Genomic DNA, 18737 nt, shown 5'->3' with positions numbered 1-18737 from the left:
TTATAATATTTGTAAGACGTGGATCTGTATGTAAACTTTGTCGTTTATGTACCTCGGCCGGTCCTGGACGGGGATTCTAATGCACATTCTGCTTGGAATTCTATTCGGGAATTTCTGGGCGTGACAATGGCCTAGATTCAATTTCATTGCAATGGTTGGGCCTATTGGCCCTTTTGAATATGTATGGCCCACTTAATATGGATGGATATAGTATAATTGGGCTGAATTTATTAAAATCTAATTGGACTTACAATAGGTCTACCCCATAAACAAGTTGCTCACTATATGGACCTTAATAGGCCACATAGAATCTCATTACGATTTTTAGGCTTGATGGTGACGAAAATGGATGTCATAACTCTATCACGACAGAAGAATCGTCACTAGATTAATGACAAAAAATAAGATTTCGTCATAGAACGCCATTAGAGACGCATGATAGGTGACGAATGTCACAGATTACATAACATGACGTAAATTTCACTGTTTGTGACGTAAATGAAACGTCACTTATCATAAAATCTCTTGTAGTTGTGCCTGATGTGCCTGCCATCGTCGAGTTGGCCACCTGCATGGCTGCCACATGACGTCCTCGAGCTTCCCTGTCAGGCTCACATATATGCTCTGCTGCCACAAAAATCATCAAATGGAACAGCTCTTCAAGAAGTGGAGCAGGGGTGATAGGAACTGACCTTGTTGGTGGTGACAATCTGTGACTCCGAGGTAGGCTGCGGAGGAAAGGAGGTCGGCGTAGGTGAGGAGCCGAGGAGGGAGAAGTCAGGCCACTGGCAAGAGAGATGCCCTCCACCTCCAGGAGCTCATCGATGGCTGGGTGTGGGTGTAGGTCCCCCAGCACTACGCCTGCCACGACACAGTCTTCGGTGGTGCCGCGGTACAGAAGGGGATGTGGTCAGCGCGACGGTGGCGCTGAGGAGACCGGCAAGAGGGTCGGGGGGCATGGCGCGGCAGCGCCTGCGGGCTGCGGCATACTTGAGCTAGGATTTGGTGCAACGCATGCGAGATACGGCGCATGGTGGGGGTGGCGTGCGACCCGTGCAGGCAAAGTGGGAGAGAGGGGAGGGGGAACGTGAGATGATTTGGAGCGTTGGGTTGGACGATATAGGTCGTTGGATTTAATGAATAAAGTTTCTATAGGACTGCAGTTGATAAACTATAGTAGGGTAAATAATTTAGTTAGTGTATTCGTGCTATTTGTATAATTAAGCAACGCTATTATGTCATCTGTCTGATCGGCGATACGAACCATATGCAAAAAAAATGAGGAAGCAATTTTATGGCTACAACATTTCTGACACCATGTCGGGTGGATTTGTTTTGTATCAATGATCAATCACATAAAGTATTATTGATGACTTGCGATGGTTATCGGAATCACTAAACATTAGAAAATTTTTTGGTCTTCTAGAACTTTCAAATTTCTAAATGTTGGGTTGCTTCGAGTCATGTAGGGTGGGAAAAAAAACTTGCAACAGTTGAAAGTGGATGCTCAAGGTGCTAGCCAACTAAGTACAAACGTGTTTTTTTAAGTTATATACGAGTTATATATTGGTTACATGATAGTTTTAATATAATTAAACACTAATTATACTATTGAAAGTATTTTTTTTAAAAAAATATCTAGCGATGTATAGTTACTCTCCTAATTAAATGTTTACAAGGTTGGGATTGTGCGTTGAGGAATAGCTACTTTTCTTTTCTTTTTCAAAAAAAAAAGAAATTTCCATTTTGCTTGAAGTTCTGTGGTGATTTTCCATTAAAAAATGGAGAAAACTCGAATTCCCCTTGGACCTATTGTTAATAACCAAATTTGATAATTCAAGTATCGGAGATGAAGATAAAACCAAAGCAGAATCCAGGATGGAGATCGTTACGGAAACAGAGCGAGGATCGGCTAAAGTCTGAATCGGCTGCAATCAGGATCAGCAGAGTTCGAGTCGAACAAGGATTAGCCGATTAAGCCTATTCCAGCAATATGACTTGGTTCACGTTGTCGGATTGAGTTAATGTGCTTCATATGGATTGCCATGCACGGATTGAGTCCTGAGGAGGCAATTGTATCTATTAATTAGGATATTTTATGTAATTTCCTTAGAGATAAGTTTAGGCAAAAGTCTGCCGCAAAGACTTATGGTATCTTAGAGTTTGTTAGAGATAAGAGTCATGTCCGACAAGGACATATTTTGTATCTTGGGTATAAATATGACCCGAACCCATGTAATCAAATAACACACGTTCAATAACAATCTCGGCGCATCGCTACCCTTTACTTTTCGTTTACTTTCGACGAGTTTTTGCTTTCGGGTTGAGCTGCATTGGTTTCGATCTTCAACCAGAGGTAAAACTTGTTATGGTGGCTTGCGTTCTCAGGATTAGTGCTTCCATCTTTATGATACTCTAATCTTGTTTATGTAATTCGTCGAGTTATCATATGCTCTATATAATCTCTGACAATATCGTTATCTAACCTTCAAATCGGCTAACATCTATCGTTGGAAGGCAGCCGATTAGGTTAAATATCAATGTTAACTTAGATTATATAGGGTATCTACCATCCTATGAAACAACCAACGGCTTGATTGTCTAGATTTTTATTGTTCTTTTCATACTTATAGCTGTATCAGTTGAGTTTGATCTTATAAGTCGTGATTAGAATCATAATCTCTAGCCTGCTTTTGGTTGCCGATTAGGGTAGTGTCGGGGTTTCAACCGATCTTACCTGATTTAGCTTCATATTTTATGTGCTTAATTGATATGCTATATCTGCCCTTTATGTTAAGATATTACTGCATTTAGGTATATTAAGCTTCTTGTTTGGTATATTCTGCTTGTCTTAGTATCTCAATATAGAGTTGTATCGAAGTATTAGCCGATACATGCTAGATCTATCTAATCGACTACGCTATGAATGCTTATAATCTTCTTGTTAATATATATTTCGATCTAAGTGATTTATATTGTCTCGGCATGGCGACCGATCTATCCCAATCATTTGATTTAAGTATATATCGATATTAGGATTATATTTCATTAATAACCACAGCTGATCGAATAGATTTAGTTCGTTCTTGTTTATTTATATTTGCGATCGACTCAAATACAACATTGGCTCAAAGATAGATGATATGTCATCGGCAACTGGCCGATCGGCTATCATTTATAGATTTAACTGCTATTTTTCTGTCTTTATGTTCGACGATATTTTGTACATTTTTTTTATAAATGAAAGAAATGAAGTGTGTCAAAGTATTAATTTCGGGAACGGCGATATAATAACGAAATTGGTGATTAATTATCACTAATAACACAACCTGGCGTACATGGCGTATACGTATGAATATTGTGAGACACTTGCCGTCGGCTGCTCTAGTATATACGTACTCGCGACATTTTGATATAGGGTGATCGATCCAATTTCATGGTTGGCTGATGGAAGGAAAAAGGTGTGAATGTTTTCATGGGAATGGAAGCATATGCCACTGTATCACTGTCATTAGAGGAAGTTAATCACATGATTTGCCGGCCGTTAATCTCTCACATCATATGCATGGAAACCACGTACATGCTTGCATGGAAACCAAGGAAATCAAAAGGGCAAGATAGCTCTATATGAAAGTTTCTTTCTATGAGCAGTGCGTGAGCGTATAAGTATACAAGGAAAATTGATCCATATCACGTCAGATTGGAAACGAAACAGATAATAGCAGCAAGCACCTGAGATTTCACATGGAAATACTACTCTCCGTATCACCATAGAATGGAAGCTTCAATAATCATATCACAATACAATGGAATTATCATAATCATGATATTTGCTAAATGGAAATTTGGCTTATAGATGGAAGCGGCTGGCTGGTTGAGCAGATACTAATCCATGTATGAGCTAGCCTGTGAACCGACTTATCACCCCTATAAAAGATTGTCCATTTCATTTTACAGGGGGACAGGAGAAACACAGGGACACAACACACAGAGACAGAACACACACACGAAAAGGCACAGAGAGAGAGAGAGAGAGAGAGAGGCACACGCCATTTCGGCCGGAGTATCTCGGCGTCCGGCGGGAACGCGTGTGCTCGGCGGCCGGTGACGTTGGCCGCAGTATCTCGGCGTCCGGCGAGGAGGCGTGCTAAGGAGGAGGGGAGAAGACAGAAACGCAGAGGCATACGAGAAGAGAGACTGACACACACGCAGCACAAGTTGTGCCGCCATATCGCCGCCGAGAGCAGACACACATACAGAGAAGAAGAGGTGGAACGTCGTGATCGGCAGCACATGGCGGTGATGCTGCTACCTGCCATGTGTAATGCTATTTGTTTCTTTGTCTCTTGTCTTCTCCATTTCAGCTAGCATACACGCAAGGGTGGCGGATCATCGGTGATGACGAGGTTCGGTGGTCTGTTGGGAGATATCATGGCATCGCTGCCGTCGGTCATCACACCGGCCCGCACGGTCAAGGCGTCTTCACTCCTGCCGTCACCACCGGTGATGTGCTCGCGCATCGTCGACCTCCTGTGTTCGCTTCATGGCTGACACTGATGATGAGCTTGACCCCGTCATCGTCGCCGGCGCCAACCGTGCCTTCACCGACAACGGGCGCAAGCTTGGAGTCGGCGCTGGTGTCATCATCAATCATCATCGTTTATCCTCGCGGCTGCCACCGATGGCGAACCTGATCCTGGTCATCGTTGCCGGCGCCGACCGTTTCTCCCCTGCCGACCGTCTCTCAAGCTTGGAGCTGCCGTCGGTGTGGTCATCAACCATCGGCGTCTATACTCCTGGCTGCCACCAATGGCGAACCTGTCCCTGGTCATCGTCCTGGCGCCGGTCGTTTCTCTGCCGATGACAAGCTCGGCCTTGTTACCGTTGCCGGTGCCAATCGCGCATTCGTCGCCAACGTGCAAGTTTGGATCCGCCGACTGTTATCACCAACGTGCTTGGAGTATCCGCCGGCTAATGATGACCTCACGTCCATCGTCACTACCGGAGTCATCCTCACGCCAACGACGATGGCGTCACGCTCGCCAACCTCATCCGTTCGATGAACGAAACAGTTATATATATGTATGCCCCGCCACCGTTCGTCTGCTGCCGGCGAAGTCCTCCGACTCGCTGCTGCCACCAGTGTCATCCTCACATGAATCCTCACCTCACCGTCTAGTGATCACGAACTCGGCATCCCCACCGGTGCCTCTATCACTCCGCAGCGCCCATACACATGACGGCTTCTTCATGGCCGCCATCGGCGCACTCCCGAGTCAAGTCACTACGATCGGAGACGGCTCAACATCATTTGAGTTCAGCCCCGATTGTCGGCGCATATACAAGAGGGCCACCCAGCTCCTGGAACGCATCTCATCGTTCCCAGGCTAGGCTATGCCCCTAACATCCCATAAAACCACTCAATACTAAGTGCGTGCTGCAGCGATCAGTAGGCTGACTCATGTACCATGATAATGGTCGACCAGTGCCATCTAGGCTAGATGGGTGATTCTACCCCAACCGCAAGTGACCACAAGCTTGGAATCTCCACTGGTGTCTCTGTTACTCCTAGCAATATCAAGATGACTTCTTTGTGACCACCGATGTCATTTGTGCTTTCGCTGATGACCTCTTCATGGCCACCATGAACATACTCGAGCTCAGCACCACTACCGACACCGTCATCTTATTCTCACCCCAGCCAATGCCATGCTAGTCCCCACTACGAGCACCATCTTTACCTCCACCGACGAGGCTAAATGGCAGGGCGGGAAGAGTCTATATGAAGATGACGTCACCAACACCGGCGCACGGACCAACGAGGCCGTGGACCGTTGTCGATGCCCACACACATCTACACCACCATCACCGTCATGCATGGGACACTAGTACAGATCCTTCCATCTGTGACGGCCCATAACAAGACTGGAATTTGCGGGCCGTCACAAGGAAGTAATCTCAATCGGGCCGAAGTTTCGCTCGATTGAGATATGGTCGCACAGCCATAGTATATCGGCATAAAACTAAAGCCCGTCACGGATGACACTTATCTGTGACGGGTTATAGTTGATGCCCGATTGAGATGAGGGTTCCATATCTCAATCGGGCCCTAAAAGAAGCCCGTCACAGATGAGGGTCATCTGTGATGGGCTCCAACTAGAGGCCCAATTGAGATAAGTTTATTGCCTGTCACAGATGACACTATTTTTTGATGGCCTTTTATTAAGGCCCGATAGAGATTACTTGTATGCCCGTCACGGTTGATTGTTTTAGGGCCGTTACAGATATTTGTTGCACAGTATAAATACCCCCCACCACCTAGTGTAACTGTATCCCACTGTTCACTATTTTGGTGGGAGGCTGTTGGGGGCATTTTTTGTCCTTTTTCCAAGGAAAACAGAAATTAAATTCCCAAAAGTGATCAAAATGGATCAATCAAGTGAGTAATATAAATCATTAATTGAGCAATTTCATCACGTCTTACTTTTGCAATACTGATCTTATAATATGTGCCTCTAATTTGTTTTTTTTATTTTGTAGCAATTGATCGAAGTTGGATGTATGCCAAAAATTTGAAACGTCATTCTACGGAGTACCGAAATGGCGTAATAAAATTTATGAACGCCGCGGAGGAGGATCGGATAAGAAGAAACAGTGATTATATGTGTTGTCCATGTGCAGATTGCAAGAACGAGAATATGTTTGATAGCGGAGAGGACGTACACGGTCATCTGATACAACGAGAATTCATGGAGGGCTATACATGTTGGGTGAAGTATGGAGAGCAAGAATCAGGAAGTGGAGCAGCAGCAGACAGAAGTGGTGCGCATAATCAGGAAGATGAAAATGAGCATGAAATGTTTATACCTTCTCCATTGGGCGGTGAAATGGTTGATGTGGATCACGATCTGCTGCAAGACATGTTACGTGACGTTGAGGACCCAGCCCAGAATGAGAGAGATGGAATGAAATTCAGCAGGTTGGTAAGTGATTCCGAGACGCCTTTGTACGCTGGATGCAAAGCAAAACACACTAAGTTGTCAGTTACCTTGGACCTAATGAAGCTGAAGGTAAGTAGTGGATGGACAGACAAGAGTTTCACAGATCTTTTAGGAATTTTGAAGGCTATGCTTCCTGTTGAGAACACATTGCCCGAGACGACATACGAAGCAAAGCAGGTCCGTAGAATTCACGCTTGTCCCAACGACTGCATATTGTACCACAAGCAATATGCGGACTTGGATGCTTGTCCTATCTGCAAGGCTTCTCGATACAAGCGAAAGAAAAGTGCTGACGAAGGAAATAAGTCAAAGAGGGGTGGTCCGGCAAAGGTTGTGTGGTATCTACCTATCATTGATCGTTTCAAGAGAATCTTTGCCAACCCGAACGAAGCGAAGTTAGTACGTTGGCACGCCACGGAAAGAAGGAATGATGGTATGCTTAGACACCCAGCGGATTCGATTGAATGGAGGAATATAGATCGAAAACACAAAGACTTTGCTGCTGACCCTAGAAACATGAGGATATGTCTTTGTACGGATGGCATGAATCCTTTCGGTGACATGAGTAGTACTCACAGCACTTGGCCAGTTCTTATTGCGAACTATAACCTCCCACCATGGTTATGCTTTAAACGGAAATATATTATGTTGTGCTTGTTAATCCAAGGTCCAAGGCAACCCGGCAATGATATCGACGATCTGGAGATTCTTTGGAAAGAAGGTGTGGAAACTTGGGATGCATATGGTCAGGAGAACTTCAAGCTAAGAGTTCTATTGTTTTGCACCATTAATAACTACCTTGCACTCGGTAATCTTTCCGGACAAACTATAAAAGGAAAGAAGGCATGCTCCGATTGCAAGGAACATACACGAAGCCGGTGGCTGAAGAAATCACGAAAGATGGTATACATGGGTCACCGGAGGTGGCTCCCGCTACGTCACACATTTAGAAGAAAGAAGAAAATTTTTAATGGTAAGAGAGAACTTCAGCCTGCTCCCAAAGATTTGTCCGCAGATGAGGTCCACAATATGGTCAAGGACATAAGCAATGAGTTTGGGAAGAAAAGAAAACGTAGCAAGACAAAGGAGAAGGGTATGTGGAAGAAAAAATCCATATTTTGGCGGCTACCTTACTGGAAAGATCTTGATGTCCGTCATTGCATTGATCTCATGCATGTAGAAAAGAATGTGTGTGAGAGTTTGGTTGGCCTGATGTTGAATATTCCCGGGAAGACAAAGGACGGGTTGAACGCGCGCCTTGATCTACAGGACATGAATATTCGCAGCGAATTCCAGCCCATACAAGATGCAGAGACAGGTAAAGTGTACCTCCCTCCAGCCTGCCACACACTGTCGAAGGATGAGAAGATCGCAATGTTATCATGCTTGAAGGATATTAAAGTTCCATCGGGCTATTCAGCGAGGATAAGTAAGTATGTTAAATTGGACGATCTAAAACTTGTTGGAATGAAGTCTCGCGATTGCCACGTGCTAATCACACAAATCTTGCCAGTTACTATCAGAGGCATTCTACCACCGAAAGTGCGTCACACGATCCAACGTCTGTGCGCCTTCTTCAATGCAATTGGACAGAAGGTTATAGATCCAGAAGATCTAGATGGGCTGCAGACCAATATTGTGAATACCCTCTGTCACCTGGAGATGTTTTTCCCACTGTCTTTCTTTGTTATAATGGTTCATCTCCCTGTTCATCTGGTGAAGCAAACAAAACTATGTGGTCCAGCTTTTCTAAGGGAAATGTGACCGTTTGAAAGGTACATGGGAGTTCTGAAGTCGTACGTTCGTAACAGAGCTAAACCCGAGGGGAGCATCATTGAAGGTTACACGACCGAGGTGGCTATTGAGTTCTGTGTCAATTACATGTCCGATGCCGATCCTATCGGAGTTCCAGCGTCTCGTCACGAGGGAAGGTTGTCAGGTGTTGGCACAATCGGAAGGAAAAGAATTAAGCCCGATCAAGCGTCGTACGCGCAGGCTCATTACGCTGTGCTCCAACATATGACAGAAGTTGGCCCATACTTTGAGGAGCACTTAGCGAAAATCCGAGATGAGAACTTGGGGCCATCTGATGCATGGATTAACAGAGAACATAATTCTCGGTTCAACGAATGGTTCAAGAATCGTGTGACAATGTCCACGGTTGTCCCAAATGAGACAGTACAGTTGTTGGGGATGGGACCGTCTTGGACCATAGACACATGGCAAGGATACGATATAAATGGATACACATTTTACACCGTCAAACAAGATGACAAATGCACAGTGCAAAACAGTGGCGTCCGTATAGATGCATTCCAGGATCAAGTTGGGTCAAACACATACTACGGCCGCATTGAGGAGATCTGGGAGCTAAACTACGTCAAGTTCAAGGTTCCTTTGTTCCGCTACCGTTGGGTGAATCTACGCACTGGTGTCAAAGCCGACAAGGAAGGTTTCACTTTAGTAGATCTATCTAAGGTGGGATACGACGATGAACCATTTGTACTTGCGAAATAGGTCGAGCAGATATTCTATATAAAAGACCCTTCAAACAAGAAGATGCACATCGTGAGGGATGGAAAGCGCCGAATTGTAGCAGTTGACAACATCGTCGATGAAGAAGAATACAACCATAATCTTCATGTAAGACCTCACATTGACCTTGACGATGATCCCCAAGAGCCTGTGGCATATGCTCGTTCAGATCATACCGAAGGCATAACCTTGTGACTGATGCATTTGTACTTATCTATTGTAATGAATGAAGTATTTTGTTTTATTGCAAAGACTTGATATGTGTAGTCATTAATATGGCTAATTTTGTTTTATTACACATGACCAAAATAAAAGTTGTAGATCGTGATGAGAGGATCAACTTTGTTGTTGACCATATTTCAATTTGAAATCGTTTAGTATTTACAAATGCTGTTAATTAGATTTGTCATATTGTCGAAATCAATTTCAAGCTGTTGGGAAAAAAATTATATAGAATAATGACCAAAATAAAAATTATATAGGCTATATATTTTGCACTCACAACAAATGAAAGATGGAAAATGAGTCATCGGTGACGGGCCTTGGTTTACGGCCGATAGAGATTAATCTATTTCAATCGGGCTTTGCCGTAGGGCCCGTCACAGATGACTCATTGGTGACGGGCTCCATACTAATGCCCGATTGAGATGACATTCAGGCCCGTCACGGATGACTCATCTGTGACGGGCCCTAAGATAATGCCCGATAGAGATAGATTAATCTCTATCGGGCTTGAACTAAGGCCCGTCACCGATGACTATTTTTCCATTTCCCAGGTAAGTCTTTATATTTGTGAGTACAAAATATATAGCTGCTGTGTAATAATTTATTTTATTAGTCATAACACATTTTCGGATAATAAATGATTTCAAATCGAAATATGGTCAACAACAAAATTGTAGAGTTTATCAAGATCTACAACTTTTATTTTGGTCATTTCTCTATATAACTTTGTTTCCAACAGCTTGAAATTGATTTTGACAATATGACAAATCTAAATAGCATTTGTAAATATTACATGACTTTAAATGGGAAAGCCATAAACAGCTAACTTGTACAGCTAATCAAGATCTACAACTTTTATTTTGGTCACTTCTTCATCTGACAAAGTGATAGTACCAATGTTTACAAAATTAACATATCTGTGTTGATATTTGTAAACCAGATGAGAAAAATGTGATTTTTATGAATAATATAACTATCACTTTGTCGGATGAAGAAGTAACCAAAATAAAAGTTGTAGATCTTGATGAGAGGATCAACTTTGTTGTTGACCATATTTCCATGTGAAATCATTTAGTATTTACAATTGTTGATTATATTTTTCATATTGTCAAAATCAATTTCAAGCTGTTAGAAACAAAGTTATATAGATAAATGACCAAAATAAAAGTTGTAGATCTTGATGAGAGGATCAACTTTGTTGTTGACCATATTTCCATTTCAAATCATTTAGTATTTACAAATGTTGATTATATTTGTCATATTGTCAAAATCAATTTCAAGCTGTTAGAAACAAAGTTATATAGATAAATGACCAAAATAAAAGTTATAGATCTTGATGAGAGGATCAACTTTGTTGTTGACCATATTTCCATTTCAAATCATTTAGTATTTACAAATGTTGATTATATTTGTCATATTGTCAAAATCAATTTCAAGCTGTTGGAAACAAAGTTATATAGACAAATGACCAAAATAAAAGTTGTAGATCTTGATAACCTCTACAATTTTGTTGTTGACCATATTTCGATTTGAAATCATTTACTATCCGAAAATGTGTTATAACTAATAAAATAAATTATTATACAGCAGCTATATATTTTGTACTCACAAATATAAAGACTTACCTGGGAAATGGAAAAATAGTCATCGGTGACGGGCCTTAGTTCAAGCCCGATAGAGATTAATCTATCTCTATCGGGCATTATCTTAGGGCCCGTTACAGATGAGTCATCCGTGACGGGCCTGAATGTCATCTCAATCGGGCATTAGTATGGAGCCCGTCACCGATGCGTCATCTGTGACTGGCCCTACGGCAAAGCCCGATTGAGATGACTCATCACTCTAATATAACTAGGGTTTCTCAGAGTGGATCGAAAATTTTTCTAAGTCCCGCTACAGTTTCCCGCCTCCTTAGAACCCTAGCGCCGCCGTCATCCTCCCTCGCCAAGCCCGCCGCCGTCGCCACCGAGCCCGCCGCCGCCGCAGTCGTCCTCCCTCGCCAAGCCTGCCGCCGTCACCACCGAGCCTCCTCGGCCCTCCATTTGGACCTCCGCCGCCGAGCCTCCTCACCGACGACCCCCGCCCCCGAGCCCGCCGCCGCCGCCACCGAGCCTTTACACCGACCGGACCGGTGTTGGCCTTCCTCGTCGTCGCCGCCCGCGTCCTCACCGACCCACGTCGCCGACCCCCACTGAGCATGACGCCGCCCGCCCGGTGCCGACCTGCCCGATCGGTGTCTCCTCCGACCGGCGCCGCTTTCCACCGAGCCCGGGCGCCGCCGCCACCGAGCCCCACCGGCCATCCTCAGGTGAGTCCTCCATCGCGCCGCCCTCTGCTAACTGTGAATGACATGTCATTGAAATGTGGATGTGGATGATATGTGATTGAACTGTGAGTGAGACATGTCGATGTTGGGATGAAATGTGGTGCATTTATGAATTTTGTGATAGATGATTGTAGTGATTGATGAAATGTAGTTCATTTAACTTTATTTATATGCAATGTGGTTCATGTTGGGATGAAATGTGGTTTATTTATGTTGGGATGAAACGTGGTTTATTCATGTTGGGATGAAATGTGGTTTATTCATGTTGGGATGAAATGTGGTTTATTCATGTTGGGATGAAATGTGGTTTATTCATGTTGGGTTTATTCATGTTGGGATGAAATGAGATTTATTTATGTTGGGATGAAATGTGGTTTATTCATGTTGGGATGAAATGTGGTTTATTCATGTTGGGATGAAATGTGGTTTATTTATGTTGGGATGAAATGTGGTTTATTTATGTTGGGATGAAATGTGGTGCATGAATGAAATTATTGTGAAATGTGGTTAATAGATTGTAATAGATTGTAGCACTCAATTGTGTTTTCTTTGTTTTTTTGGAAAAAAGTAGACAATGTCTCAGCAAGGCGAACCAATGTCGACGACAACTAGTGGGTCCTCAAGGGCACGTACTCCTAGGACAGGGAACAAAATTCCTAAGGAACGGTTCCGCATAACAGCGGTGGACGCCGTAGGGTTGCCGACATCTCCAAGGAAAATATTGAGCCGATTTAGGTCTATCTGCGGGGTCATAGGGAGGCAGAAATTCAGTATTCTGCAAGACGACTTCAAGCTCGTGCCGGTCGCAGAGAAGGACATTGCTTGGCTAACGTTCAAGGAGAGCTTTGATTATCCTGCGGAGCATGAGGACCGTCTCAGGCGGGCTGCTTTCAAGGTTATGGGCACTGCTTGGAAGAACTTCAAGACTAAGCTAGTCGGTGAGTTCGTCTACAACCCGGCAAATCCAGATCCAAGAGAGAAATTTCCTTGGATCACAGAACAGGTCTGGGAGGAATTCCATGCGAAGAAGTCGACCCCCGAGTCCAAAGCTAGAAGCGAGGCATATCGCTTGCTCCAGACCAAGAACCAGCATCCGCACCGGCTTGGTACCGCCGGATATGCCGGTAAGGAAGAGGAATGGCAGCGTGAGGATGAAGAAGCGGAGGAATCGTGCACACCGCTCGTGTTTGGCGATATCCCACACCCTCGGGCTAGGAACTGGGCCAGGGCTAGGTACCAGAAACATGATGATGGCACAATCTTCATGCCAAATGCAGAAGATCAACGAGTATACGAAGCTATAGTAAGTGTCTAGTCAAACTAGATGTTCGCATTGTTTCCCATCGTGCAGTTTATTTGACCCCACTAAATTGTAATGCAGAAGGAGTTGGTTGCCGAGCAACAAGCCTCGCAAGAGGCCTGCTCTCAAAGATGCGAGGACGACCTCCTCACGAAAGCGTTGGGCAACAAGGAACACCGTGGACGGACACGGGGCGTTGGGTCTTCTGTTCCCTGGAAGTATGGATTTCCAGACTACGCGTGGCAGTACAAGAAGCGGACTTCCAACAAGGCGGAGAAAGATGCACGCCTTGAAGCCAAGATCCGGGAGTCGATATGAGCTGAGCTGACATATGAATTCGACGAAAAGCTCGAGTCGATGAGGGCCAAGATTAGGCAAGAGATCCGAGAAGAGCAACAGATCCCCCAGGCCGCCACTGCTGCTGCGCACAAAGAGTTAGGAAGTCCCATCGAAAAACGCAGCAGTTGCACATCAACTGAGTTGGCGGAAAATCCAACATCGGTCGACAGCACCGTCGACCACATAACGGTAACCGTGAACTTACTCAATACATGAAAGACATAACGAATCCATATGATATATAATATTCTAAAAAAATTGATTAATCTATCGCAGAAACCAACGAGCTGCACCCTCATAGTTAGGGTGATGCTGACCTTCACTGTTCCAGCAGCCGAGGGACTTGCGTACAAGCCAACCCCAGAGACAAGAGTGCATGGAGCGCAACTCAGGGCCGACTGTGCAAAAGTTCAAGTCGACTCGGTGAAGCCCAAATACGAGCTGTTCCCTCTGAAGTATCCACCGAACGACGAGGTCCTCTCACTAGGAAATGCCCGTGGTACCTTCATCCAATGGCCCAAGGACCTCATTGAGATCAGGGTTACAGCGAGGCCAACCATTGCACCAGGCGGTCGTCCACCAAAGAGACCCGCCTCTGCTCCTTCAGCCCCTCCTGCTCAAGATCGTCATGCACAATCTTACGATGTGCAGATGCAGTACGACACGGATTTTGGGGAGGACCGAACGGAGGCCGACAGCAAGACGATTCATGAACCCCCACCGATGAAGAAGAGCAGGAAGGCACACTCTTCCCCTCAGAGAATTACTCTCGATAAACCCGAAGCAAAGGGGAGAGGAAGAGGAGGAAAGGTGCAGGCCTCGCTTCTAGCTCCAAGAAAGCTAGATCTGGGCAAGGGCCAGGAAGAGACTAAGGGCAAAGAGGTCAAGAAGAAATACGTCGCTCCACAGGAGTTCCAACTAGGCATGCCATTGGTTGGAGATGACGTGCTTGCCGCAATGGGCACCGCTTGCAAGGACCTTCACTTATACTACATGGAGAAATCTAACGCCAGGAAGCCAAGTAAAGCTACCGATATCCTTGGACAGCACGATGGAAAGCCATTCCTTGGTCCAACAAATTATGTCGTGGTCGACTTTAAGGATCTTTTCGACCTCTACAGGCTCCGAGCGGTGGACACAAGCCTCCTTAAGTGCTACTCCTTGTAAATATTGTCGCCCAACTCATTCTGGTAATAACAATCGGTTTAACTTGCTTACAAGATTGTTGATCCTGTGTGTAGGTTAAGTTGTCAATGGTGTCAGAAGCATGCACTGGAAGTTGCCTTCCTTGATCCACAAGTGGTCACTGTCACAAATCTCCAGAATGACCGTCAAGGAATGGTCAACTACATCTACGACACCTTGTGGTCCCGCCGAGACAAGGAGTACATTATGTGTGCCTATAATCAATAGTAAGTGTGTTAACTAAATATACACAACAGCATGACATATTGCTTGAGTACTTAATTAACTTTCACTATATTAATGCCGCAGTGCCCATTGGATCCTTCTGGTCATAACACCTAAATGGAGTACATGTCATTACCTGAACTCCAGAATTGATAAGAACGCATATGATTGGACCCCAATTCAACTAGCGATAGATGAAGCGTGGGCCCAATACGTGCAAAGAGGAGGCCTCAGGAAGACAGGACATGACACCCTCATCCACAAAAAAGACTTCCCGGTGAAGCAACAAATAGGTGACCAGTGCGAATTCCATGTGTGCCACAACATGCGACTTCTGTATAGAGAAAAGGTGAAGACTTTGGCTGAGTTTGAGGTCGGTGGTCTCAATTGTGATAGACTAACTACATTTTAGTACTTATATATGATCGATCAACTAATCTGGAATTATGACAATGTAGGGCACAATAACCAAGTCTCTGACTACCAGCTTTGAGGAGGTTCGCGAGGAGATAGCCAGCTTCATCCTCCGCGAAATAATTAACCCCAAAGGAATGTTTAGGCTTAAACTAAAATGATGAACAATGTTGAACTTCTATGTTTAGGCAATGATGAACACTTATTATGCAACTGTGATGATGTAACTGTGATGCTTATATTTATGTATATATTTCATATGTTTATGTTAAGACTTGCTAAATAAATATTTGATCCAATTAACTCGGTTTTGCAGGTGAAATATGATAAATATTTGAATGGATGTGAAATATGTGAATGGATGTGAAATATGAGATGGCGGTGAATGTGTGGTTGTGTGAAATATGTTGATGTCTGTGTATGTTAATGCATATGTATGAATGGGTGATGCTGGGGAGCTGGGGATATTGGATATCTGTGTTTGTTTCTGTCATTTTTGCAGCGGACATGGCTAGCAAAGGCCTGAGGCTAGCCAAAAAACAAAATTTATTTTTTTTGTGGATTATAGTCATCTGTGATGGGCCACAACTAAATGCCCGATTGAGATGAGGTCATCTGTGACGGGCTCTAGCTTAGGCCCGATTGAGGTCACTAGTCATCTGTGACGGGATCTAGTTTAGGCCCGATTGAGGTCAGCAGTCATCTGTGACGGGCTCTAGTTTAGGCCCGATTGAGGTCATCAGTCATCTATGACGGGTTATAGTTTAGGCCCGATTAAGATGAGTATCATCTGTGACGGGCTCTAGTTTAGGCCCGATAAAGGTTAGTAGTCATCTGTGACGGGCGCTAGTTGTGGCCCGATAGAGATAGGTCATCTGTGACGGGCTATAGTTTGACTGGTCGTCTGGGTCAAAGCTATCAGTGATGGGCTTTACTTAGGAACCGATTGAGATATATTCATTCGTGACGGCCGTTTGCCCGATTGAGATAACTCTTCACATCAGTGACTTCTAGCCTGTGACGGACGCTGTGCCCGATTGAGATGGGGCTTACCGCCCGATTGAGATGAGGGTATCCGTTCTAGTGGGAGAATGTGAAGCAAAGACCAACGACGACCAGCACAGCTTAATCAGAGGTTTCTCACGAGTTTAACTCGCGAGAGTAATTAACCAGGTGTCTTCCGAGACCCTGGGAAACAGGAGAACACAATCGCCAATTCAGATCCACCTTGCCTACAGGCCATAGAGAGCATTTGACCAAGGATTTTGTATTTTTTAATTCTTTGAGAATTATAATAAATGCATTTTCCTTCGTCTATTTTATTTGTGTACTTAGTACACTGCACGCCCGCGCATCTTATTTTATTTTATTTCCCTGTGCGGAGGGACGAAAATTTATTTTTTCTCTCCAAACACTTTATTTCTTGTTAATTGCAGAATCAAATCAACTGGCACGCTCACGAACCTAATGGCAAGATTTTTGGACCTGCACTGGAGTTAAGCAGATCTCTCAGGCCTCGTGTTTTTCGCATCAACACCTATATGCCATTTTATGTAAAAAAAAATGATCATAAAAATCCAGGTTTGGTTAGATGAAAGTAAATGAATAGTTTTGGTACTGGATTTTTGGATGGTGCTCTAAGAGCATCGCCAACAGATGCTCAGCATGGCTTCTAATCTCAAAATTTTGGTTGTTTTAAGTACACCCCAACAGTTCCCCTCACTAACTTGCAAATGAAATCCCCTTCCCTATCCTTCTCATTCTTCACTAATGGGGAGCACGCCGGTTTCTAGTAGCACGCACGAGATGATGAGAGTGACACACGGGAGGAGGCGGGAGCGATCACAGGGGACCGATAGTGACTTTCTTTATCCATTGGTAGTTTTCGGGCGAAATATTTTTTATATTAGTAGATGAAACCTCGTGCAGAAGTTTAGTATGATTACAGTAACATTAATGTGTAATATAACACATCTAGATACTGGAGAAACCATTTTTGATCGGTTGCCAAAAAGCCACAATAGTCCCGGTTCAACTAAAAACCGGAACTAAAAACCATTTTTAGTCTCAGTTTAAAAGTGCACGGGGACTTCATGATCTTTAGGGCCTATTTGGCACAGCTCTATCTCCAGCTCCAGGAGCTCAGCCAAACAGTTTCAGATCCACCAAAACTAGGAGTGGAGTTGGATAAAACTCTCACAAAATGTACTAGAGTTGTGGAGCTGGGTTTAGGCAGCTCCACAACTCCACTCCAGACTCAACTCCTAGAGTTATATTTAGGAGTTGGAGCTGTACCAAACAGGCCCTTAATCCCGGACTAAAAATCATCTTTAGTCCCGGTTCTATTTGTGTTAGACAACGTTAGAGCACCGAGAAAATAGATCTTTAATCCCGGTTGATATCACCAACTATCTCCCTCCCACGTCTTAAATATATCGAACCACCATAGACTTAGACTTTCTCATCTTTATCTCTCCACTATCTCTTTTTCCTCTATCCTTATCTCTTTCCTTCCTCTAACTCCTTATCTCTTTCCCCTATCTTTTCTCAGCGTAGGACTAAAAACTTGTTTCACAAAACTACAGATTTAATGTCTTCATTTATCATAAAACTATATGTACTTTGCACAATATATCACAAAACTACAGATTTAAGAACTTGTTTCACAGAACTACAAATTTAATATCTTCATTTATCACAAAACTACAGGTTTAGTACTAAACTTATAGTTTTGTGAAACCTGTAGTTTTGTGATAAATGAAGACACTAAATGTATAGTTCTATGATAAACAAATGCACTAAATTTATAGTTTTGCGAAACATATTCTTAAATATATAGTTTTGTGATAGTTTGTATAAATCTGTAGTTTTGTGATAAATTGAGACACTAAATCTGTAGTTTTATGAAACAAGCTCTTAAATCTTAAATATGTAGTTTTTTTGATAAATTATGCAAAATACCTGTAGTTTTGTGAAATTTACTCTTAAAACTTTTACATGTGTTCTTAATGACTTGAACGCCAATGTTGAAAATGAAACTACGATAAAAAAAACCCTCAAAATTAACTCGAAAATTAAATTTTAAGATTCACATTTTAGCATCAACATATATCATCAACATATATGTTGTAGGGTAAAAGATGTGGCCCTTGATTGGTACCCTCGGTCACAGGATCTTGCCGCCGCA

This window comes from Oryza sativa, chromosome 11 (assembly GCF_034140825.1).
Source record: "Oryza sativa Japonica Group chromosome 11, ASM3414082v1".
NCBI classification, from domain to species: Eukaryota; Viridiplantae; Streptophyta; class Magnoliopsida; order Poales; family Poaceae; genus Oryza; species Oryza sativa.
The sequence above is the reverse complement of the archived record's forward strand: the minus strand, read 5'-3'. Positions refer to the sequence as shown.